Source organism: Euprymna scolopes, chromosome 9, assembly GCF_053919585.1.
Source record: "Euprymna scolopes isolate OS-2025 chromosome 9, ASM5391958v1, whole genome shotgun sequence".
Lineage (NCBI taxonomy): Eukaryota > Metazoa > Mollusca > Cephalopoda > Sepiida > Sepiolidae > Euprymna > Euprymna scolopes.
The window spans coordinates 137,982,056-138,006,435 of record NC_136490.1 but is presented as its reverse complement, the minus strand read 5'-3'; the positions used below and the strand labels follow the sequence as shown (position 1 = coordinate 138,006,435).

Sequence of the window (24,380 nt, the reverse complement as noted above, 5' to 3'; positions counted from 1 at the left end):
TCAAGCTGTAATATTTCTTTCAAGCTAACTCAATCTTAATAAACAATATATTACGTAAACTTACACAGTCCCCATTTCATTAGGATCATAGTAGTTCGAATATTATTCTGTCATAATCGAAAAAAAAAATACAATAATTGACACTGTTCAAGGTTCCGGCGAGTTTCGAACTCGCGACCTTCTGCGTGTGAAGCAGACGTGATAACCACTACACTACGGAACCGGACATACCATCCGTTATGTACAGTTTTCATGTCCTCTCTACAAAAATATATCTAGGAACTACTCAAGGATTACGTCTACTTAGTGAACCAACATCGACACATACATGCACACATACACTAGCATATTTTCAAGTATTTACAAATCAACTTTTCTTTCTAAATGTGTTTCGAAATCAAAAGCATAAACTCATGTTCTTATCTATGTAAATGAGCACTAGTAATCAGCGTCATAAAAACAAAACCACAACATACGATACTTTGTTCGATAGAATAAGAACTGTATAAGTTCAATTTACAAACAGTTGTTTTCTACACATAGCAGGAGTATACATTCATTTTTATCTATATACTCTTTTAGATCTACCGTTATTCTATATATAATAGTAATAATAATAAATAAATAAATAAAATAATAAATCTATAAATTTAAGTACGTTGTTCCACTTTTCCTTGGTGCATGATAGCTTCGATAAGAAAGATCACATTGCCAAAGCTTTGTACTTTGTGATTTCTGACGCATGAGATTGTGTAGACTTCGGATACAACACCTTAATTGTACTCACTTTCTTCGATTTTTCGTTTTTGTCCGGGTTGGAGTTATCTCTTTGCAAACATATTTCAGAGGAAGGTTAAGGTGTACCCCCCTTTATCTTCTAACTACTATGACTCCATCCGTCATCACCGCTGGGGGCGCTGAGCATAAAACAATAATCGGGACAACTTCGCTTTACACCGGTTTCACACCGGTTTCACACTTGATTAAATAAAATAAATTCATTGAAGTTTACGTAAAAATAGTTGTGATTTTAATCCAAAAACAAATTTACGGGCTGAACGTTTCATTTTGCACTTTCATTTCAACAGGAACTTGGACACTTACAGTAAATACAAACTAAAATTAGTAACAATAGTTTCGTGAGTGCAGCCAGCAGGTTGTTGACCTTGCCGACTTTTACCAGCTATGAAAGGGGAGGGTGTCCTGTAGTTCGAAATAACGTGTACTTGACGTACTCTATTGTAAATGTATAAAGACAAATGAATGTGAGACAATGAGGTCACGATACGAGAGTTAGAATTGTGTATACAATACGTTGTAAGTGTTAAGGTTCCGTGGTGTAGTGGTTATCACGTCTGCTTAACACGCAGAAGGTCGTGAGTTCGAAACTCGCCGGAACCTAGACCGATTAAATTTTATTTTGATATTCTCTTCCGCGACACTCTTGTTTTTCTGTAAGTTGATCGCAAAAATACAACGGTTCTCCAGTTACAGTAAGTATTCTCACGTTGAGAAAGACACACTATGCTAACGACTGATGTTACATCACTGCAAACGCGACGGTTCCAATAATCTATAAACGTTGAAAGATGTTAGAAATTATTTCAACAAACGATTCAACCGCATTGCAATTGCTTACAACTAAAATTGTTTTTGTTATCAAGCTGTAATATTTCTTTCAAGCTAACTCAATCTTAATAAACAATATATTACGTAAACTTACACAGTCCCCATTTCATTAGGATCATAGTAGTTCGAATATTATTCTGTCATAATCGAAAAAAAAAATACAATAATTGACACTGTTCAAGGTTCCGGCGAGTTTCGAACTCGCGACCTTCTGCGTGTGAAGCAGACGTGATAACCACTACACTACGGAACCGGACATACCATCCGTTATGTACAGTTTTCATGTCCTCTCTACAAAAATATATCTAGGAACTACTCAAGGATTACGTCTACTTAGTGAACCAACATCGACACATACATGCACACATACACTAGCATATTTTCAAGTATTTACAAATCAACTTTTCTTTCTAAATGTGTTTCGAAATCAAAAGCATAAACTCATGTTCTTATCTATGTAAATGAGCATTAGTAATCAGCATCATAAAAACAAAACCACAACATACGATATTTTGTTCGATAGAATAAGAACTGTATAAGTTCAATTTACAAACAGTTGTTTTCTACACATAGCAGGAGTGTACATTTATTCTAGATCTATATACTCTTTTAGATCTACCGTTATTCTATATATAATAGTAATAATAATAAATAAATAAATAAAATAATAAATCTATAAATTTAAGTACGTTGTTGCACTTTTCCTTGGTGCATGATAGCTTCGATAAGAAAGATCACATTGCCAAAGCTTTGTACTTTGTGATTTCTGACGCATGAGATTGTGTAGACTTCGGATACAACACCTTAATTGTACTCACTTTCTTCGATTTTTCGTTTTTGTCCGGGTTGGAGTTATCTCTTTGCAAACATATTTCAGAGGAAGGTTAAGGTGTACCCCCCTTTATCTTTTAACTACTATGACTCCATCCGTCATCACCGCTGGGGGCGCTGGGCATAAAACAATAATCGGGACAACTTCGCTTTACACCGGTTTCACACCGGTTTCACACTTGATTAAATAAAATAAATTCATTGAAGTTTACGTAAAAATAGTTGTGATTTTAATCCAAAAACAAATTTACGGGCTGAACGTTTCATTTTGCACTTTCATTTCAACAGGAACTTGGACACTTACAGTAAATACAAACTAAAATTAGTAACAATAGTTTCGTGAGTGCAGCCAGCAGGTTGTTGACCTTGCCGACTTTTACCAGCTATGAAAGTGGAGGGTGTCCTGTAGTTCGAAATAACGTGTACTTGACGTACTCTATTGTAAATGTATAAAGACAAATGAATGTGAGACAATGAGGTCACGATACGAGAGTTAGAATTGTGTATACAATACGTTGTAAGTGTTAAGGTTCCGTGGTGTAGTGGTTATCACGTCTGCTTAACACGTAGAAGGTCGCGAGTTCGAAACTCGCCGGAACCTAGACCGATTAAATTTTATTTTGATATTCTCTTCCGCGACACTCTTGTTTTTCTGTAAGTTGATCGCAAAAATACAACGGTTCTCCAGTTACAGTAAGTATTCTCACGTTGAGAAAGACACACTATGCTAACGACTGATGTTACATCACTGCAAACGCGACGGTTCCAATAATCTATAAACGTTGAAAGATGTTAGAAATTATTTCAACAAACGATGCAACCGCATTGCAATTGCTTACAACTAAAATTGTTTTTGTTATCAAGCTGTAGTATTTCTTTCAAGCTAACTCAATCTTAATAAACAATATATTACGTAAACTTACACAGTCCCCATTTCATTAGGATCATAGTAGTTCGAATATTATTCTGTCATAATCGAAAAAAAAAATACAATAATTGTCACTGTTCAAGGTTCCGGCGAGTTTCGAACTCGCGACCTTCTGCGTGTGTAGCAGACGTGATAACCACTACACTACGGAACCGGACATACCATCCGTTATGTACAGTTTTCATGTCCTCTCTACAAAAATATATCTAGGAACTACTCAAGGATTACGTCTACTTAGTGAACCAACATCGACACATACATGCACACATACACTAGCATATTTTCAAGTATTTACAAATCAAGTTTTCTTTCTAAATGTGTTTCGAAATCAAAAGCATAAACTCATGTCCTTATCTATGTAAATGAGCACTAGTAATCAGCATCATAAAAACAAAACCACAACATACGATATTTTGTTCGATAGAATAAGAACTGTATAAGTTCAATTTACAAACAGTTGTTTTCTACACATAGCAGGAGTGTACATTTATTCTAGATCTATATACTCTTTTAGATCTACCGTTATTCTATATATAATAGTAATAATAATAAATAAATAAATAAAATAATAAATCTATAAATTTAAGTACGTTGTTCCACTTTTCCTTGGTGCATGATAGCTTCGACAAGAAAGATCACATTGCCAAAGCTTTGTACTTTGTGATTTCTGACGCATGAGATTGTGTAGACTTCGGATACAACACCTTAATTGTACTCACTTTCTTCGATTTTTCGTTTTTGTCCGGGTTGGAGTTATCTCTTTGCAAACATATTTCAGAGGAAGGTTAAGGTGTACCCCCCTTTATCTTCTAACTACTATGACTCCATCCGTCATCACCGCTGGGGGCGCTGGGCATAAAACAATAATCGGGACAACTTCGCTTTACACCGGTTTCACACCGGTTTCACACTTGATTAAATAAAATAAATTCATTGAAGTTTACGTAAAAATAGTTGTGATTTTAATCCAAAAACAAATTTACGGGCTGAACGTTTCATTTTGCACTTTCATTTCAACAGGAACTTGGACACTTACAGTAAATACAAACTAAAATTAGTAACAATAGTTTCGTGAGTGCAGCCAGCAGGTTGTTGACCTTGCCGACTTTTACCAGCTATGAAAGGGGAGGGTGTCCTGTAGTTCGAAATAACGTGTACTTGACGTACTCTATTGTAAATGTATAAAGACAAATGAATGTGAGACAATGAGGTCACGATACGAGAGTTAGAATTGTGTATACAATACGTTGTAAGTGTTAAGGTTCCGTGGTGTAGTGGTTATCACGTCTGCTTAACACGCAGAAGGTCGCGAGTTCGAAACTCGCCGGAACCTAGACCGATTAAATTTTATTTTGATATTCTCTTCCGCGACACTCTTGTTTTTCTGTAAGTTGATCGCAAAAATACAACGGTTCTCCAGTTACAGTAAGTATTCTCACGTTGAGAAAGACACACTATGCTAACGACTGATGTTACATCACTGCAAACGCGACGGTTCCAATAATCTATAAACGTTGAAAGATGTTAGAAATTATTTCAACAAACGATGCAACCGCATTGCAATTGCTTACAACTAAAATTGTTTTTGTTATCAAGCTGTAGTATTTCTTTCAAGCTAACTCAATCTTAATAAACAATATATTACGTAAACTTACACAGTCCCCATTTCATTAGGATCATAGTAGTTCGAATATTATTCTGTCATAATCGAAAAAAAAAATACAATAATTGACACTGTTCAAGGTTCCGGCGAGTTTCGAACTCGCGACCTTCTGCGTGTGTAGCAGACGTGATAACCACTACACTACGGAACCGGACATACCATCCGTTATGTACAGTTTTCATGTCCTCTCTACAAAAATATATCTAGGAACTACTCAGGGATTACGTCTACTTAGTGAACCAACATCGACACATACATGCACACATACACTAGCATATTTTCAAGTATTTACAAATCAAGTTTTCTTTCTAAATGTGTTTCGAAATCAAAAGCATAAACTCATGTCCTTATCTATGTAAATGAGCACTAGTAATCAGCATCATAAAAACAAAACCACAACATACGATATTTTGTTCGATAGAATAACAACTGTATAAGTTCAATTTACAAACAGTTGTTTTCTACACATAGCAGGAGTGTACATTTATTCTAGATCTATATACTCTTTTAGATCTACCGTTATTCTATATATAATAGTAATAATAATAAATAAATAAATAAAATAATAAATCTATAAATTTAAGTACGTTGTTGCACTTTTCCTTGGTGCATGATAGCTTCGATAAGAAAGATCACATTGCCAAAGCTTTGTACTTTGTGATTTCTGACGCATGAGATTGTGTAGACTTCGGATACAACACCTTAATTGTACTCACTTTCTTCGATTTTTCGTTTTTGTCCGGGTTGGAGTTATCTCTTTGCAAACATATTTCAGAGGAAGGTTAAGGTGTACCCCCCTTTATCTTCTAACTACTATGACTCCATCCGTCATCACCGCTGGGGGCGCTGGGCATAAAACAATAATCGGGACAACTTCGCTTTACACCGGTTTCACACCGGTTTCACACTTGATTAAATAAAATAAATTCATTGAAGTTTACGTAAAAATAGTTGTGATTTTAATCCAAAAACAAATTTACGGGCTGAACGTTTCATTTTGCACTTTCATTTCAACAGGAACTTGGACACTTACAGTAAATACAAACTAAAATTAGTAACAATAGTTTCGTGAGTGCAGCCAGCAGGTTGTTGACCTTGCCGACTTTTACCAGCTATGAAAGTGGAGGGTGTCCTGTAGTTCGAAATAACGTGTACTTGACGTACTCTATTGTAAATGTATAAAGACAAATGAATGTGAGACAATGAGGTCACGATACGAGAGTTAGAATTGTGTATACAATACGTTGTAAGTGTTAAGGTTCCGTGGTGTAGTGGTTATCACGTCTGCTTAACACGCAGAAGGTCGCGAGTTCGAAACTCGCCGGAACCTAGACCGATTAAATTTTATTTTGATATTCTCTTCCGCGACACTCTTGTTTTTCTGTAAGTTGATCGCAAAAATACAACGGTTCTCCAGTTACAGTAAGTATTCTCACGTTGAGAAAGACACACTATGCTAACGACTGATGTTACATCACTGCAAACGCGACGGTTCCAATAATCTATAAACGTTGAAAGATGTTAGAAATTATTTCAACAAACGATGCAACCGCATTGCAATTGCTTACAACTAAAATTGTTTTTGTTATCAAGCTGTAGTATTTCTTTCAAGCTAACTCAATCTTAATAAACAATATATTACGTAAACTTACACAGTCCCCATTTCATTAGGATCATAGTAGTTCGAATATTATTCTGTCATAATCGAAAAAAAAAATACAATAATTGACACTGTTCAAGGTTCCGGCGAGTTTCGAACTCGCGACCTTCTGCGTGTGTAGCAGACGTGATAACCACTACACTACGGAACCGGACATACCATCCGTTATGTACAGTTTTCATGTCCTCTCTACAAAAATATATCTAGGAACTACTCAGGGATTACGTCTACTTAGTGAACCAACATCGACACATACATGCACACATACACTAGCATATTTTCAAGTATTTACAAATCAAGTTTTCTTTCTAAATGTGTTTCGAAATCAAAAGCATAAACTCATGTCCTTATCTATGTAAATGAGCACTAGTAATCAGCATCATAAAAACAAAACCACAACATACGATATTTTGTTCGATAGAATAAGAACTGTATAAGTTCAATTTACAAACAGTTGTTTTCTACACATAGCAGGAGTGTACATTTATTCTAGATCTATATACTCTTTTAGATCTACCGTTATTCTATATATAATAGTAATAATAATAAATAAATAAATAAAATAATAAATCTATAAATTTAAGTACGTTGTTCCACTTTTCCTTGGTGCATGATAGCTTCGATAAGAAAGATCACATTGCCAAAGCTTTGTACTTTGTGATTTCTGACGCATGAGATTGTGTAGACTTCGGATACAACACCTTAATTGTACTCACTTTCTTCGATTTTTCGTTTTTGTCCGGGTTGGAGTTATCTCTTTGCAAACATATTTCAGAGGAAGGTTAAGGTGTACCCCCCTTTATCTTCTAACTACTATGACTCCATCCGTCATCACCGCTGGGGGCGCTGGGCATAAAACAATAATCGGGACAACTTCGCTTTACACCGGTTTCACACCGGTTTCACACTTGATTAAATAAAATAAATTCATTGAAGTTTACGTAAAAATAGTTGTGATTTTAATCCAAAAACAAATTTACGGGCTGAACGTTTCATTTTGCACTTTCATTTCAACAGGAACTTGGACACTTACAGTAAATACAAACTAAAATTAGTAACAATAGTTTCGTGAGTGCAGCCAGCAGGTTGTTGACCTTGCCGACTTTTACCAGCTATGAAAGGGGAGGGTGTCCTGTAGTTCGAAATAACGTGTACTTGACGTACTCTATTGTAAATGTATAAAGACAAATGAATGTGAGACAATGAGGTCACGATACGAGAGTTAGAATTGTGTATACAATACGTTGTAAGTGTTAAGGTTCCGTGGTGTAGTGGTTATCACGTCTGCTTAACACGCATAAGGTCGCGAGTTCGAAACTCGCCGGAACCTAGACCGATTAAATTTTATTTTGATATTCTCTTCCGCGACACTCTTGTTTTTCTGTAAGTTGATCGCAAAAATACAACGGTTCTCCAGTTACAGTAAGTATTCTCACGTTGAGAAAGACACACTATGCTAACGACTGATGTTACATCACTGCAAACGCGACGGTTCCAATAATCTATAAACGTTGAAAGATGTTAGAAATTATTTCAACAAACGATTCAACCGCATTGCAATTGCTTACAACTAAAATTGTTTTTGTTATCAAGCTGTAATATTTCTTTCAAGCTAACTCAATCTTAATAAACAATATATTACGTAAACTTACACAGTCCCCATTTCATTAGGATCATAGTAGTTCGAATATTATTCTGTCATAATCGAAAAAAAAAATACAATAATTGACACTGTTCAAGGTTCCGGCGAGTTTCGAACTCGCGACCTTCTGCGTGTGAAGCATACGGAACCGGACATACCATCCGTTATGTACAGTTTTCATGTCCTCTCTACAAAAATATATCTAGGAACTATTCAAGGATTACGTCTACTTAGTGAACCAACATCGACACATACATGCACACATACACTAGCATATTTTCAAGTATTTACAAATCAAGTTTTCTTTCTAAATGTGTTTCGAAATCAAAAGCATAAACTCATGTTCTTATCTATGTAAATGAGCACTAGTAATCAGCACCATAAAAACAAAACCACAACATACGATATTTTTTTCGATAGAATAACAACTGTATAAGTTCAATTTACAGACAGTTGTTTTCTACACATAGCAGGAGTGTACATTTATTCTAGATCTATATACTCTTTTAGATCTACCGTTATTCTATATATAATAGTAATAATAATAAATAAATAAATAAATAAATAAAATAATAAATCTATAAATTTAAGTACGTTGTTGCACTTTTCCTTGGTGCATGATAGCTTCGATAAGAAAGATCACATTGCCAAAGCTTTGTACTTTGTGATTTCTGACGCATGAGATTGTGTAGACTTCGGATACAACACCTTAATTGTACTCACTTTCTTCGATTTTTCGTTTTTGTCCGGGTTGGAGTTATCTCTTTGCAAACATATTTCAGAGGAAGGTTAAGGTGTACCCCCCTTTATCTTCTAACTACTATGACTCCATCCGTCATCATCGCTGGGGGCGCTCTGGGCATAAAACAATAATCGGGACAACTTCGCTTTACACCGGTTTCACACTTGATTAAATAAAATAAATTCATTGAAGTTTACGTAAAAATAGTTGTGATTTTAATCCAAAAACAAATTTACGGGCTGAACGTTTCATTTTGCACTTTCATTTCAACAGGAACTTGGACACTTACAGTAAATACAAACTAAAATTAGTAACAATAGTTTCGTGAGTGCAGCCAGCAGGTTGTTGACCTTGCCGACTTTTACCAGCTATGAAAGGGGCGGGTGTCCTGTAGTTCGAAATAACGTGTACTTAACGTACTCTATTGTAAATGTATAAAGACAAATGAATGTGAGACAATGAGGTCACGATACGAGAGTTAGAATTGTGTATACAATACGTTGTAAGTGTTAAGGTTCCGTGGTGTAGTGGTTATCACGTCTGCTTAACACGCAGAAGGTCGCGAGTTCGAAACTCGCCGGAACCTAGACTGATTAAATTTTATTTTGATATTCTCTTCCGCGACACTCTTGTTTTTCTGTAAGTTGATCGCAAAAATACAACGGTTCTCCAGTTACAGTAAGTATTCTCACGTTGAGAAAGACACACTATGCTAACGACTGATGTTACATCACTGCAAACGCGACGGTTCCAATAATCTATAAACGTTGAAAGATGTTAGAAATTATTTCAACAAACGATTCAACCGCATTGCAATTGCTTACAACTAAAATTGTTTTTGTTATCAAGCTGTAATATTTCTTTCAAGCTAACTCAATCTTAATAAACAATATATTACGTAAACTTACACAGTCCCCATTTCATTACGATCATAGTAGTTCGAATATTATTCTGTCATAATCGAAAAAAAAAATACAATAATTGACACTGTTCAAGGTTCCGGCGAGTTTCGAACTCGCGACCTTCTGCGTGTGAAGCATACGGAACCGGACATACCATCCGTTATGTACAGTTTTCATGTCCTCTCTACAAAAATATATCTAGGAACTATTCAAGGATTACGTCTACTTAGTAAACCAACATCGACACATACATGCACACATACACTAGCATATTTTCAAGTATTTACAAATCAACTTTTCTTTCTAAATGTGTTTCGAAATCAAAAGCATAAACTCATGTTCTTATCTATGTAAATGAGCACTAGTAATCAGCACCATAAAAACAAAACCACAACATACGATATTTTGTTCGATAGAATAAGAACTGTATAAGTTCAATTTACAGACAGTTGTTTTCTACACATAGCAGGAGTGTACATTTATTCTAGATCTATATACTCTTTTAGATCTACCGTTATTCTATATATAATAGTAATAATAATAAATAAATAAATAAATAAAATAATAAATCTATAAATTTAAGTACGTTGTTGCACTTTTCCTTGGTGCATGATAGCTTCGATAAGAAAGATCACATTGCCAAAGCTTTGTACTTTGTGATTTCTGACGCATGAGATTGTGTAGACTTCGGATACAACACCTTAATTGTACTCACTTTCTTCGATTTTTCGTTTTTGTCCGGGTTGGAGTTATCTCTTTGCAAACATATTTCAGAGGAAGGTTAAGGTGTACCCCCCTTTATCTTCTAACTACTATGACTCCATCCGTCATCATCGCTGGGGGCGCTGGGCATAAAACAATAATCGGGACAACTTCGCTTTACACCGGTTTCACACCGGTTTCGCACTTGATTAAATAAAATAAATTCATTGAAGTTTACGTAAAAATAGTTGTGATTTTAATCCAAAAACAAATTTACGGGCTGAACGTTTCATTTTGCACTTTCATTTCAACAGGAACTTGGACACTTACAGTAAATACAAACTAAAATTAGTAACAATAGTTTCGTGAGTGCAGCCAGCAGGTTGTTGACCTTGCCGACTTTTACCAGCTATGAAAGGGGCGGGTGTCCTGTAGTTCGAAATAACGTGTACTTAACGTACTCTATTGTAAATGTATAAAGACAAATGAATGTGAGACAATGAGGTCACGATACGAGAGTTAGAATTGTGTATACAATACGCTCTAAGTGTTAAGGTTCCGTGGTGTAGTGGTTATCACGTCTGCTTAACACGCATAAGGTCGCGAGTTCGAAACTCGCCGGAACCTAGACCGATTAAATTTTATTTTGATATTCTCTTCCGCGACACTCTTGTTTTTCTGTAAGTTGATCGCAAAAATACAACGGTTCTCCAGTTACAGTAAGTATTCTCACGTTGAGAAAGACACACTATGCTAACGACTGATGTTACATCACTGCAAACGCGACGGTTCCAATAATCTATAAACGTTGAAAGATGTTAGAAATTATTTCAACAAACGATTCAACCGCATTGCAATTGCTTACAACTAAAATTGTTTTTGTTATCAAGCTGTAATATTTCTTTCAAGCTAACTCAATCTTAATAAACAATATATTACGTCAACTTACACAGTCCCAATTTCATTACGATCATAGTAGTTCGAATATTATTCTGTCATAATCGGAAGAAAAAAAATTAAAAAAAACAGTAACTGACACTGTTCAAGGTTCCGGCGAGTTTCGAACTCGCGACCTTCTGCGTGTGAAGCAGACGTGATAACCACTACACTACGGAACCGGACATACCATCCGTTATGTACAGTTTTCATGTCCTCTCTACAAAAATATATCTAGGAACTATTCAAGGATTACGTCGACTTAGTAAACCAACATCGACACATACATGCACACATACACTAGCATATTTTCAAGTATTTACAAATCAAGTTTTCTTTCTAAATGTGTTTCGAAATCAAAAGCATAAACTCATGTTCTTATCTATGTAAATGAGCACTAGTAATCAGCATCATAAAAACAAAACCACAACATACGATATTTTGTTCGATAGAATAAGAACTGTATAAGTTCAATTTACAGACAGTTGTTTTCTACACATAGCAGGAGTGTACATTTATTCTAGATCTATATACTCTTTTAGATCTACCGTTATTCTATATATAATAGTAATAATAATAAATAAATAAATAAAATAATAAATCTATAAATTTAAGTACGTTGTTGCACTTTTCCTTGGTGCATGATAGCTTCGATAAGAAAGATCACATTGCCAAAGCTTTGTACTTTGTGATTTCTGACGCACGAGATTGTGTAGACTTCGGATACAACACCTTAATTGTACTCACTTTCTTCGATTTTTCGTTTTTGTCCGGGTTGGAGTTATCTCTTTGCAAACATATTTCAGAGGAAGGTTAAGGTGTACCCCCCTTTATCTTCTAACTACTATGACTCCATCCGTCATCACCGCTGGGCATAAAACAATAATCGGGACAACTTCGCTTTACACCGGTTTCACACCGGTTTCACACTTGATTAAATAAAATAAATTCATTGAAGTTTACGTAAAAATAGTTGTGATTTTAATCCAAAAACAAATTTACGGGCTGAACGTTTCATTTTGCACTTTCATTTCAACAGGAACTTGGACACTTACAGTAAATACAAACTAAAATTAGTAACAATAGTTTCGTGAGTGCAGCCAGCAGGTTGTTGACCTTGCCGACTTTTACCAGCTATGAAAGGGGAGGGTGTCCTGTAGTTCGAAATAACGTGTACTTGACGTACTCTATTGTAAAAGTATAAAGACAAATGAATGTGAGACAATGAGGTCACGATACGAGAGTTAGAATTGTGTATACAATACGTTGTAAGTGTTAAGGTTCCGTGGTGTAGTGGTTATCACGTCTGCTTAACACGCAGAAGGTCGCGAGTTCGAAACTCGCCGGAACCTAGACCGATTAAATTTTATTTTGATATTCTCTTCCGCGACACTCTTGTTTTTCTGTAAGTTGATCGCAAAAATACAACGGTTCTCCAGTTACAGTAAGTATTCTCACGTTGAGAAAGACACACTATGCTAACGACTGATGTTACATCACTGCAAACGCGACGGTTCCAATAATCTATAAACGTTGAAAGATGTTAGAAATTATTTCAACAAACGATTCAACCGCATTGCAATTGCTTACAACTAAAATTGTTTTTGTTATCAAGCTGTAATATTTCTTTCAGGCTAACTCAATCTTAATAAACAATATATTACGTAAACTTACACAGTCCCCATTTCATTAGGATCATAGTAGTTCGAATATTATTCTGTCATAATCGAAAAAAACAATACAATAATTGACACTGTTCAAGGTTCCGGCGAGTTTCGAACTCGCGACCTTCTGCGTGTGAAGCAGACGTGATAACCACTACACTACGGAACCGGACATACCATCCGTTATGTACAGTTTTCATGTCGTCTCTACAAAAATATATCTAGGAACTACTCAAGGATTACGTCTACTTAGTGAACCAACATCGACACATACATGCACACATACACTAGCATATTTTCAAGTATTTACAAATCAAGTTTTCTTTCTAAATGTGTTTCGAAATCAAAAGCATAAACTCATGTCCTTATCTATGTAAATGAGCACTAGTAATCAGCATCATAAAAACAAAACAACAACATACGATATTTTGTTCGATAGAATAACAACTGTATAAGTTCAATTTACAAACAGTTGTTTTCTACACATAGCAGGAGTGTACATTTATTCTAGATCTATATACTCTTTTAGATCTACCGTTATTCTATATATAATAGTAATAATAATAAATAAATAAATAAAATAATAAATCTATAAATTTAAGTACGTTGTTCCACTTTTCCTTGGTGCATGATAGCTTCGATAAGAAAGATCACATTGCCAAAGCTTTGTACTTTGTGATTTCTGACGCATGAGATTGTGTAGACTTCGGATACAACACCTTAATTGTACTCACTTTCTTCGATTTTTCGTTTTTGTCCGGGTTGGAGTTATCTCTTTGCAAACATATTTCAGAGGAAGGTTAAGGTGTACCCCCCTTTATCTTCTAACTACTATGACTCCATCCGTCATCACCGCTGGGGGCGCTGGGCATAAAACAATAATCGAGACAACTTCGCTTTACACCGGTTTCACACCGGTTTCACACTTGATTAAATAAAATAAATTCATTGAAGTTTACGTAAAAATAGTTGTGATTTTAATCCAAAAACAAATTTACGGGCTGAACGTTTCATTTTGCACTTTCATTTCAACAGGAACTTGGACACTTACAGTAAATACAAACTAAAATTAGTAACAATAGTTTCGTGAGTGCAGCCAGCAGGTTGTTGACCTTGCCGACTTTTACCAGCTATGAAAGGGGCGGGTGTCCTGTAGTTCGAAATAACGTGTACTTAACGTACTCTATTGTAAATGTATAAAGACAAATGAATGTGAGACAATGAGGTCACGATACGAGAGTTAGAATTTTGTATACAATACGTTGTAAGTGTTAAGGTTCCGTGGTGTAGTGGTTATCACGTCTGCTTAACACGCAGAAGGTCGCGAGTTCGAAACTCGCCGGAACCTAGACCGATTAAATTTTATTTTGATATTCTCTTCCGCGACACTCTTGTTTTTCTGTAAGTTGATCGCAAAAATACAACGGTTCTCCAGTTACAGTAAGTATTCTCACGTTGAGAAAGACACACTATGCTAACGACTGATGTTACATCACTGCAAACGCGACGGTTCCAATAATCTATAAACGTTGAAAGATGTTAGAAATTATTTCAACAAACGATTCAACCGCATTGCAATTGCTTACAACTAAAATTGTTTTTGTTATCAAGCTGTAATATTTCTTTCAAGCTAACTCAATCTTAATAAACAATATATTACGTCAACTTACACAGTCCCTATTTCATTACGATCATAGTAGTTCGAATATTATTCTGTCATAATCGAAAAAAGAAAAAATACAATAATTGACACTGTTCAAGGTTCCGGCGAGTTTCGAACTCGCGACCTTCTGCGTGTGAAGCAGACGTGATAACCACTACACTACGGAACCGGACATACCATCCGTTATGTACAGTTTTCATGTCCTCTCTACAAAAATATATCTAGGAACTATTCAAGGATTACGTCTACTTAGTAAACCAACATCGACACATACATGCACACATACACTAGCATATTTTCAAGTATTTACAAATCAAGTTTTCTTTCTAAATGTGTTTCAAAATCAAAAGCATAAACTCATGTTCTTATCTATGTAAATGAGCACTAGTAATCAGCATCATAAAAACAAAACAACAACATACGATATTTTGTTCGATAGAATAAGAACTGTATAAGTTCAATTTACAGACAGTTGTTTTCTACACATAGCAGGAGTGTACATTTATTCTAGATCTATATACTCTTTTAGATCTACCGTTATTCTATATATAATAGTAATAATAATAAATAAATAAATAAAATAATAAATCTATAAATTTAAGTACGTTGTTGCACTTTTCCTTGGTGCATGATAGCTTCGATAAGAAAGATCACATTGCCAAAGCTTTGTACTTTGTGATTTCTGACGCATGAGATTGTGTAGACTTCGGATACAACACCTTAATTGTACTCACTTTCTTCGATTTTTCGTTTTTGTCCGGGTTGGAGTTATCTCTTTGCAAACATATTTCAGAGGAAGGTTAAGGTGTACCCCCCCCTTTATCTTCTAACTACTATGACTCCATCCGTCATCATCGCTGGGGGCGCTGGGCATAAAACAATAATCGGGACAACTTCGCTTTACACCGGTTTCACACCGGTTTCACACTTGATTAAATAAAATAAATTCATTGAAGTTTACGTAAAAATAGTTGTGATTTTAATCCAAAAACAAATTTACGGGCTGAACGTTTCATTTTGCACTTTCATTTCAACAGGAACTTGGACACTTACAGTAAATACAAACTAAAATTAGTAACAATAGTTTCGTGAGTGCAGCCAGCAGGTTGTTGACCTTGCCGACTTTTACCAGCTATGAAAGGGGAGGGTGTCCTGTAGTTCGAAATAACGTGTACTTGACGTACTCTATTGTAAATGTATAAAGACAAATGAATGTGAGACAATGAGGTCACGATACGAGAGTTAGAATTGTGTATACAATACGTTGTAAGTGTTAAGGTTCCGTGGTGTAGTGGTTATCACGTCTGCTTAACACGCAGAAGGTCGCGAGTTCGAAACTCGCCGGAACCTAGACCGATTAAATTTTATTTTGATATTCTCTTCCGCGACACTCTTGTTTTTCTGTAAGTTGATCGCAAAAATACAACGGTTCTCCAGTTACAGTAAGTATTCTCACGTTGAGAAAGACACACTATGCTAACGACTGATGTTACATCACTGCAAACGCGACGGTTCCAATAATCTATAAACGTTGAAAGATGTTAGAAATTATTTCAACAAACGATTCAACCGCATTGCAATTGCTTACAACTAAAATTGTTTTTGTTATCAAGCTGTAATATTTCTTTCAGGCTAACTCAATCTTAATAAACAATATATTACGTAAACTTACACAGTCCCCATTTCATTAGGATCATAGTAGTTCGAATATTATTCTGTCATAATCGAAAAAAACAATACAATAATTGACACTGTTCAAGGTTCCGGCGAGTTTCGAACTCGCGACCTTCTGCGTGTGAAGCAGACGTGATAACCACTACACTACGGAACCGGACATACCATCCGTTATGTACAGTTTTCATGTCCTCTCTACAAAAATATATCTAGGCACTATTCAAGGATTACGTCTACTTACTAAACCAACATCGACACATACATGCACACATACACTAGCATATTTTCAAGTATTTACAAATCAAGTTTTCTTTCTAAATGTGTTTCGAAATCAAAAGCATAAACTCATGTTCTTATCTATGTAAATGAGCACTAGTAATCAGCATCATAAAAACAAAACAACAACATACGATATTTTGTTCGATAGAATAAGAACTGTATAAGTTCAATTTACAGACAGTTGTTTTCTACACATAGCAGGAGTGTACATTTATTCTAGATCTATATACTCTTTTAGATCTACCGTTATTCTATATATAATAGTAATAATAATAAATAAATAAATAAAATAATAAATCTATAAATTTAAGTACGTTGTTGCACTTTTCCTTGGTGCATGATAGCTTCGATAAGAAAGATCACATTGCCAAAGCTTTGTACTTTGTGATTTCTGACGCATGTGATTGTGTAGACTTCGGATACAACACCTTAATTGTACTCACTTTCTTCGATTTTTCGTTTTTGTCCGGGTTGGAGTTATCTCTTTGCAAACATATTTCAGAGGAAGGTTAAGGTGTACCCCCCTTTATCTTCTAACTACTATGACTCCATCCGTCATCATCGCTGGGGGCGCTGGGCATAAAACAATAATCGGGACAACTTCGCTTTACACCGGTTTCACACCGGTTTCACACTTGATTAAATAAAATAAATTCATTGAAGTTTACGTAAAAATAGTTGTGATTTTAATCCAAAAACAAATTTACGGGCTGAACGTTTCATTTTGCACTTTCATTTCAACAGGAACTTGGACACTTACAGTAAATACAAACTAAAATTAGTAACAATAGTTTCGTGAGTGCAGCCAGCAGGTTGTTGACCTTGCCGACTTTTACCAGCTATGAAAGGGGCGGGTGTCCTGTAGTTCGAAATAACGTGTACTTAACGTACTCTATTGTAAATGTATACAGACAAATGAATGTGAGACAATGAGGTCACGATACGAGAGTTAGAATGGTGTATACATTACGTTGTAAGTGTTAAGGTTCCGTGGTGTAGTGGTTATCACGTCTGCTTAACACGCAGAAGGTCGCGAGTTCGAAACTCGCCGGAACCTAGACCGATTAAATTTTATTTTGATATTCTCTTCCGCGACACTCTTGTTTTTCTGTAAGTTGATCGCAAAAATACAACGGTTCTCCAGTTACAGTAAGTATTCTCACGTTGAGAAAGACACACTATGCTAACGACTGATGTTACATCACTGCAAACGCGACGGTTCCAATAATCTATAAACGTTGAAAGATGTTAGAAATTATTTCAACAAACGATTCAACCGCATTGCAATTGCTTACAACTAAAATTGTTTTTGTTATCAAGCTGTAATATTTCTTTCAAGCTAACTCAATCTTAATAAACAATATATTACGTAAACTTACACAGTCCCCATTTCATTAGGATCATAGTAGTTCAAATATTATTCTGTCATAATCGAAAAAAAAAATACAATAATTGACACTGTTCAAGGTTCCGGCGAGTTTCGAACTCGCGACCTTCTGCGTGTGAAGCAGACGTGATAACCACTACACTACGGAACCGGACATACCATCCGTTATGTACAGTTTTCATGTCCTCTCTACAAAAATATATCTAGGAACTACTCAAGGATTACGTCTACTTAGTGAACCAACATCGACACATACATGCACACATACACTAGCATATTTTCAAGTATTTACAAATCAACTTTTCTTTCTAAATGTGTTTCGAAATCAAAAGCATAAACTCATGTCCTTATCTATGTAAATGAGCACTAGTAATCAGCATCATAAAAACAAAACCACAACATACGATATTTTGTTCGATAGAATAAGAACTGTATAAGTTCAATTTACAAACAGTTGTTTTCTACACATAGCAGGAGTGTACATTTATTCTAGATCTATATACTCTTTTAGATCTACCGTTATTCTATATATAATAGTAATAATAATAAATAAATAAATAAAATAATAAATCTATAAATTTAAGTACGTTGTTGCACTTTTCCTTGGTGCATGATAGCTTCGATAAGAAAGATCACATTGCCAAAGCTTTGTACTTTGTGATTTCTGACGCATGAGATTGTGTAGACTTCGGATACAACACCTTAATTGTACTCACTTTCTTCGATTTTTCGTTTTTGTCCGGGTTGGAGTTATCTCTTTGCAAACATATTTCAGAGGAAGGTTAAGGTGTACCCCCCTTTATCTTCTAACTACTATGACTCCATCCGTCATCACCGCTGGGGGCGCTGGGCATAAAACAATAATCGGGACAACTTCGCTTTACACCGGTTTCACACCGGTTTCACACTTGATTAAATAAAATAAATTCATTGAAGTTTACGTAAAAATAGTTGTGATTTTAATCCAAAAACAAATTTACGGGCTGAACGTTTCATTTTGCACTTTCATTTCAACAGGAACTTGGACACTTACAGTAAATACAAACTAAAATTAGTAACAATAGTTTCGTGAGTGCAGCCAGCAGGTTGTTGACCTTGCCGACCAGCTATGAAAGGGGAGGGTGTCCTGTAGTTCGAAATAACGTGTACTTGACGTACTCTATTGTAAATGTATAAAGACAAATGAATGTGAGACAATGAGGTCACGATACGAGAGTTAGAATTGTGTATACAATACGTTGTAAGTGTTAAGGTTCCGTGGTGTAGTGGTTATCACGTCTGCTTAACACGCATAAGGTCGCGAGTTCGAAACTCGCCGGAACCTAGACCGATTAAATTTTATTTTGATATTCTCTTCCGCGACACTCTTGTTTTTCTGTAAGTTGATCGCAAAAATACAACGGTTCTCCAGTTACAGTAAGTATTCTCACGTTGAGAAAGACACACTATGCTAACGACTGATGTTACATCACTGCAAACGCGACGGTTCCAATAATCTATAAACGTTGAAAGATGTTAGAAATTATTTCAACAAACGATTCAACCGCATTGCAATTGCTTACAACTAAAATTGTTTTTGTTATCAAGCTGTAATATTTCTTTCAAGCTAACTCAATCTTAATAAACAATATATTACGTAAACTTACACAGTCCCAATTTCATTAGGATCATAGTAGTTCGAATATTATTCTGTCATAATCGAAAAAAAAAATACAATAATTGACACTGTTCAAGGTTCCGGCGAGTTTCGAACTCGCGACCTTCTGCGTGTGAAGCAGACGTGATAACCACTACACTACGGAACCGGACATACCATCCGTTATGTACAGTTTTCATGTCCTCTCTACAAAAATATATCTAGGAAATACTCAAGGATTACGTCTACTTAGTGAACCAACATCGACACATACATGCACACATACACTAGCATATTTTTAAGTATTTACAAATCAAGTTTTCTTTCTAAATGTGTTTCGAAATCAAAAGCATAAACTCATGTTCTTATCTATGTAAATGAGCACTAGTAATCAGCGTCATAAAAACAAAACCACAACATACGATATTTTGTTCGATAGAATAAGAACTGTATAAGTTCAATTTACAGACAGTTGTTTTCTACACATAGCAGGAGTGTACATTTATTCTAGATCTATATACTCTTTTAGATCTACCGTTATTCTATATATAATAGTAATAATAATAAATAAATAAATAAAATAATAAATCTATAAATTTAAGTACGTTGTTCCACTTTTCCTTGGTGCATGATAGCTTCGATAAGAAAGATCACATTGCCAAAGCTTTGTACTTTGTGATTTCTGACGCATGAGATTGTGTAGACTTCGGATACAACACCTTAATTGTACTCACTTTCTTCGATTTTTCGTTTTTGTCCGGGTTGGAGTTATCTCTTTGCAAACATATTTCAGAGGAAGGTTAAGGTGTACCCCCCTTTATCTTCTAACTACTATGACTCCATCCGTCATCACCGCTGGGGGCGCTGGGCATAAAACAATAATCGGGACAACTTCGCTTTACACCGGTTTCACACCGGTTTCACACTTGATTAAATAAAATAAATTCATTGAAGTTTACGTAAAAATAGTTGTGATTTTAATCCAAAAACAAATTTACGGGCTGAACGTTTCATTTTGCACTTTCATTTCAACAGGAACTTGGACACTTACAGTAAATACAAACTAAAATTAGTAACAATAGTTTCGTGAGTGCAGCCAGCAGGTTGTTGACCTTGCCGACTTTTACCAGCTATGAAAGGGGAGGGTGTCCTGTAGTTCGAAATAACGTGTACTTGACGTACTCTATTGTAAATGTATAAAGACAAATGAATGTGAGACAATGAGGTCACGATACGAGAGTTAGAATTGTGTATACAATACGTTGTAAGTGTTAAGGTTCCGTGGTGTAGTGGTTATCACGTCTGCTTAACACGCATAAGGTCGCGAGTTCGAAACTCGCCGGAACCTAGACCGATTAAATTTTATTTTGATATTCTCTTCCGCGACACTCTTGTTTTTCTGTAAGTTGATCGCAAAAATACAACGGTTCTCCAGTTACAGTAAGTATTCTCACGTTGAGAAAGACACACTATGCTAACGACTGATGTTACATCACTGCAAACGCGACGGTTCCAATAATCTATAAACGTTGAAAGATGTTAGAAATTATTTCAACAAACGATTCAACCGCATTGCAATTGCTTACAACTAAAATTGTTTTTGTTATCAAGCTGTAATATTTCTTTCAAGCTAACTCAATCTTAATAAACAATATATTACGTAAACTTACACAGTCCCAATTTCATTAGGATCATAGTAGTTCGAATATTATTCTGTCATAATCGAAAAAAAAAAATACAATAATTGACACTGTTCAAGGTTCCGGCGAGTTTCGAACTCGCGACCTTCTGCGTGTGAAGCAGACGTGATAACCACTACACTACGGAACCGGACATACCATCCGTTATGTACAGTTTTCATGTCCTCTCTACAAAAATATATCTAGGAACTACTCAAGGATTACGTCTACTTAGTGAACCAACATCGACACATACATGCACACATACACTAGCATATTTTTAAGTATTTACAAATCAAGTTTTCTTTCTAAATGTGTTTCGAAATCAAAAGCATAAACTCATGTTCTTATCTATGTAAATGAGCACTAGTAATCAGCGTCATAAAAACAAAACCACAACATACGATATTTTGTTCGATAGAATAAGAACTGTATAAGTTCAATTTACAGACAGTTGTTTTCTACACATAGCAGGAGTGTACATTTATTCTAGATCTATATACTCTTTTAGATCTACCGTTATTCTATATATAATAGTAATAATAATAAATAAATAAATAAAATAATAAATCTATAAATTTAAGTACGTTGTTGCACTTTTCCTTGGTGCATGATAGCTTCGATAAGAAAGATCACATTGCCAAAGCTTTGTACTTTGTGATTTCTGACGCATGAGATTGTGTAGACTTCGGATACAACACCTTAATTGTACTCACTTTCTTCGATTTTTCGTTTTTGTCCGGGTTGGAGTTATCTCTTTGCAAACATATTTCAGAGGAAGGTTAAGGTGTACCCCCCTTTATCTTCTAACTACTATGACTCCATCCGTCATCACCGCTGGGGGCGCTGGGCATAAAACAATAATCGGGACAACTTCGCTTTACACCGGTTTCACACCGGTTTCACACTTGATTAAATAAAATAAATTCATTGAAGTTTACGTAAAAATAGTTGTGATTTTAATCCAAAAACAAATTTACGGGCTGAACGTTTCATTTTGCACTTTCATTTCAACAGGAACTTGGACACTTACAGTAAATACAAACTAAAATTAGTAACAATAGTTTCGTGAGTGCAGCCAGCAGGTTGTTGACCTTGCCGACTTTTACCAGCTATGAAAGGGGAGGGTGTCCTGTAGTTCGAAATAACGTGTACTTGACGTACTCTATTGTAAATGTATAAAGACAAATGAATGTGAGACAATGAGGTCACGATACGAGAGTTAGAATTGTGTATACAATACGTTGTAAGTGTTAAGGTTCCGTGGTGTAGTGGTTATCACGTCTGCTTAACACGCAGAAGGTCGCGAGTTCGAAACTCGCCGGAACCTAGACCGATTAAATTTTATTTTGATATTCTCTTCCGCGACACTCTTGTTTTTCTGTAAGTTGATCGCAAAAATACAACGGTTCTCCAGTTACAGTAAGTATTCTCACGTTGAGAAAGACACACTATGCTAACGACTGATGTTACATCACTGCAAACGCGACGGTTCCAATAATCTATAAACGTTGAAAGATGTTAGAAATTATTTCAACAAACGATTCAACCGCATTGCAATTGCTTACAACTAAAATTGTTTTTGTTATCAAGCTGTAATATTTCTTTCAAGCTAACTCAATCTTAATAAACAATATATTACGTAAACTTACACAGTCCCAATTTCATTAGGATCATAGTAGTTCGAATATTATTCTGTCATAATCGAAAAAAAAAATACAATAATTGACACTGTTCAAGGTTCCGGCGAGTTTCGAACTCGCGACCTTCTGCGTGTGAAGCAGACGTGATAACCACTACACTACGGAACCGGACATACCATCCGTTATGTACAGTTTTCATGTCCTCTCTACAAAAATATATCTAGGAACTACTCAAGGATTACGTCTACTTAGTGAACCAACATCGACACATACATGCACACATACACTAGCATATTTTTAAGTATTTACAAATCAAGTTTTCTTTCTAAATGTGTTTCGAAATCAAAAGCATAAACTCATGTTCTTATCTATGTAAATGAGCACTAGTAATCAGCATCATAAAAACAAAACCACAACATACGATATTTTGTTCGATAGAATAAGAACTGTATAAGTTCAATTTACAGACAGTTGTTTTCTACACATAGCAGGAGTGTACATTTATTCTAGATCTATATACTCTTTTAGATCTACCGTTATTCTATATATAATAGTAATAATAATAAATAAATAAATAAAATAATAAATCTATAAATTTAAGTACGTTGTTCCACTTTTCCTTGGTGCATGATAGCTTCGATAAGAAAGATCACATTGCCAAAGCTTTGTACTTTGTGATTTCTGACGCATGAGATTGTGTAGACTTCGGATACAACACCTTAATTGTACTCACTTTCTTCGATTTTTCGTTTTTGTCCGGGTTGGAGTTATCTCTTTGCAAACATATTTCAGAGGAAGGTTAAGGTGTACCCCCCTTTATCTTCTAACTACTATGACTCCATCCGTCATCACCGCTGGGGGCGCTGGGCATAAAACAATAATCGGGACAACTTCGCTTTACACCGGTTTCACACCGGTTTCACACTTGATTAAATAAAATAAATTCATTGAAGTTTACGTAAAAATAGTTGTGATTTTAATCCAAAAACAAATTTACGGGCTGAACGTTTCATTTTGCACTTTCATTTCAACAGGAACTTGGACACTTACAGTAAATACAAACTAAAATTAGTAACAATAGTTTCGTGAGTGCAGCCAGCAGGTTGTTGACCTTGCCGAC

At 35.4% G+C, this 24,380-nt stretch overlaps 27 non-coding genes across 27 annotated transcripts; 14 read left to right on the top strand and 13 right to left on the bottom strand.

The window, feature by feature from the left end:
- Positions 1–150: 150 nt before the first annotated feature.
- Positions 151–223, bottom strand: Trnav-cac (transfer RNA valine (anticodon CAC)). The gene has a single exon. It is a non-coding gene; the product is annotated as a tRNA-Val (tRNA).
- Positions 224–1,328: 1,105 nt separating this feature from the next.
- Positions 1,329–1,401, top strand: Trnav-aac (transfer RNA valine (anticodon AAC)). Its single transcript has one exon. It is a non-coding gene; the product is annotated as a tRNA-Val (tRNA).
- A 408-nt stretch (positions 1,402–1,809) lies between these two features.
- Trnav-cac (transfer RNA valine (anticodon CAC)) lies at positions 1,810–1,882 on the bottom strand. The gene has a single exon. It is a non-coding gene; the product is annotated as a tRNA-Val (tRNA).
- Positions 1,883–2,988: 1,106 nt separating this feature from the next.
- Trnav-aac (transfer RNA valine (anticodon AAC)) lies at positions 2,989–3,061 on the top strand. The gene has a single exon. It is a non-coding gene; the product is annotated as a tRNA-Val (tRNA).
- A 408-nt stretch (positions 3,062–3,469) lies between these two features.
- On the bottom strand, positions 3,470–3,542 carry Trnav-cac (transfer RNA valine (anticodon CAC)). Its single transcript has one exon. It is a non-coding gene; the product is annotated as a tRNA-Val (tRNA).
- Positions 3,543–4,648: 1,106 nt separating this feature from the next.
- Trnav-aac (transfer RNA valine (anticodon AAC)) lies at positions 4,649–4,721 on the top strand. Its single transcript has one exon. It is a non-coding gene; the product is annotated as a tRNA-Val (tRNA).
- Positions 4,722–5,129: 408 nt separating this feature from the next.
- Positions 5,130–5,202, bottom strand: Trnav-cac (transfer RNA valine (anticodon CAC)). Its single transcript has one exon. It is a non-coding gene; the product is annotated as a tRNA-Val (tRNA).
- Positions 5,203–6,308: 1,106 nt separating this feature from the next.
- Positions 6,309–6,381, top strand: Trnav-aac (transfer RNA valine (anticodon AAC)). The gene has a single exon. It is a non-coding gene; the product is annotated as a tRNA-Val (tRNA).
- Positions 6,382–6,789: 408 nt separating this feature from the next.
- Positions 6,790–6,862, bottom strand: Trnav-cac (transfer RNA valine (anticodon CAC)). Its single transcript has one exon. It is a non-coding gene; the product is annotated as a tRNA-Val (tRNA).
- Positions 6,863–7,968: 1,106 nt separating this feature from the next.
- Positions 7,969–8,041, top strand: Trnav-aac (transfer RNA valine (anticodon AAC)). The gene has a single exon. It is a non-coding gene; the product is annotated as a tRNA-Val (tRNA).
- Positions 8,042–9,608: 1,567 nt separating this feature from the next.
- Trnav-aac (transfer RNA valine (anticodon AAC)) lies at positions 9,609–9,681 on the top strand. Its single transcript has one exon. It is a non-coding gene; the product is annotated as a tRNA-Val (tRNA).
- A 1,572-nt stretch (positions 9,682–11,253) lies between these two features.
- On the top strand, positions 11,254–11,326 carry Trnav-aac (transfer RNA valine (anticodon AAC)). The gene has a single exon. It is a non-coding gene; the product is annotated as a tRNA-Val (tRNA).
- Positions 11,327–11,744: 418 nt separating this feature from the next.
- Positions 11,745–11,817, bottom strand: Trnav-cac (transfer RNA valine (anticodon CAC)). Its single transcript has one exon. It is a non-coding gene; the product is annotated as a tRNA-Val (tRNA).
- Positions 11,818–12,914: 1,097 nt separating this feature from the next.
- Positions 12,915–12,987, top strand: Trnav-aac (transfer RNA valine (anticodon AAC)). Its single transcript has one exon. It is a non-coding gene; the product is annotated as a tRNA-Val (tRNA).
- A 408-nt stretch (positions 12,988–13,395) lies between these two features.
- Positions 13,396–13,468, bottom strand: Trnav-cac (transfer RNA valine (anticodon CAC)). Its single transcript has one exon. It is a non-coding gene; the product is annotated as a tRNA-Val (tRNA).
- A 1,106-nt stretch (positions 13,469–14,574) lies between these two features.
- Positions 14,575–14,647, top strand: Trnav-aac (transfer RNA valine (anticodon AAC)). Its single transcript has one exon. It is a non-coding gene; the product is annotated as a tRNA-Val (tRNA).
- Positions 14,648–15,058: 411 nt separating this feature from the next.
- On the bottom strand, positions 15,059–15,131 carry Trnav-cac (transfer RNA valine (anticodon CAC)). Its single transcript has one exon. It is a non-coding gene; the product is annotated as a tRNA-Val (tRNA).
- Positions 15,132–16,239: 1,108 nt separating this feature from the next.
- On the top strand, positions 16,240–16,312 carry Trnav-aac (transfer RNA valine (anticodon AAC)). The gene has a single exon. It is a non-coding gene; the product is annotated as a tRNA-Val (tRNA).
- Positions 16,313–16,720: 408 nt separating this feature from the next.
- Positions 16,721–16,793, bottom strand: Trnav-cac (transfer RNA valine (anticodon CAC)). Its single transcript has one exon. It is a non-coding gene; the product is annotated as a tRNA-Val (tRNA).
- A 1,106-nt stretch (positions 16,794–17,899) lies between these two features.
- Positions 17,900–17,972, top strand: Trnav-aac (transfer RNA valine (anticodon AAC)). The gene has a single exon. It is a non-coding gene; the product is annotated as a tRNA-Val (tRNA).
- A 408-nt stretch (positions 17,973–18,380) lies between these two features.
- On the bottom strand, positions 18,381–18,453 carry Trnav-cac (transfer RNA valine (anticodon CAC)). Its single transcript has one exon. It is a non-coding gene; the product is annotated as a tRNA-Val (tRNA).
- A 1,100-nt stretch (positions 18,454–19,553) lies between these two features.
- On the top strand, positions 19,554–19,626 carry Trnav-aac (transfer RNA valine (anticodon AAC)). The gene has a single exon. It is a non-coding gene; the product is annotated as a tRNA-Val (tRNA).
- Positions 19,627–20,034: 408 nt separating this feature from the next.
- On the bottom strand, positions 20,035–20,107 carry Trnav-cac (transfer RNA valine (anticodon CAC)). Its single transcript has one exon. It is a non-coding gene; the product is annotated as a tRNA-Val (tRNA).
- Positions 20,108–21,213: 1,106 nt separating this feature from the next.
- On the top strand, positions 21,214–21,286 carry Trnav-aac (transfer RNA valine (anticodon AAC)). The gene has a single exon. It is a non-coding gene; the product is annotated as a tRNA-Val (tRNA).
- A 409-nt stretch (positions 21,287–21,695) lies between these two features.
- Positions 21,696–21,768, bottom strand: Trnav-cac (transfer RNA valine (anticodon CAC)). Its single transcript has one exon. It is a non-coding gene; the product is annotated as a tRNA-Val (tRNA).
- A 1,106-nt stretch (positions 21,769–22,874) lies between these two features.
- On the top strand, positions 22,875–22,947 carry Trnav-aac (transfer RNA valine (anticodon AAC)). The gene has a single exon. It is a non-coding gene; the product is annotated as a tRNA-Val (tRNA).
- A 408-nt stretch (positions 22,948–23,355) lies between these two features.
- Positions 23,356–23,428, bottom strand: Trnav-cac (transfer RNA valine (anticodon CAC)). Its single transcript has one exon. It is a non-coding gene; the product is annotated as a tRNA-Val (tRNA).
- Between the last annotated feature and the right edge of the window lie 952 nt (positions 23,429–24,380).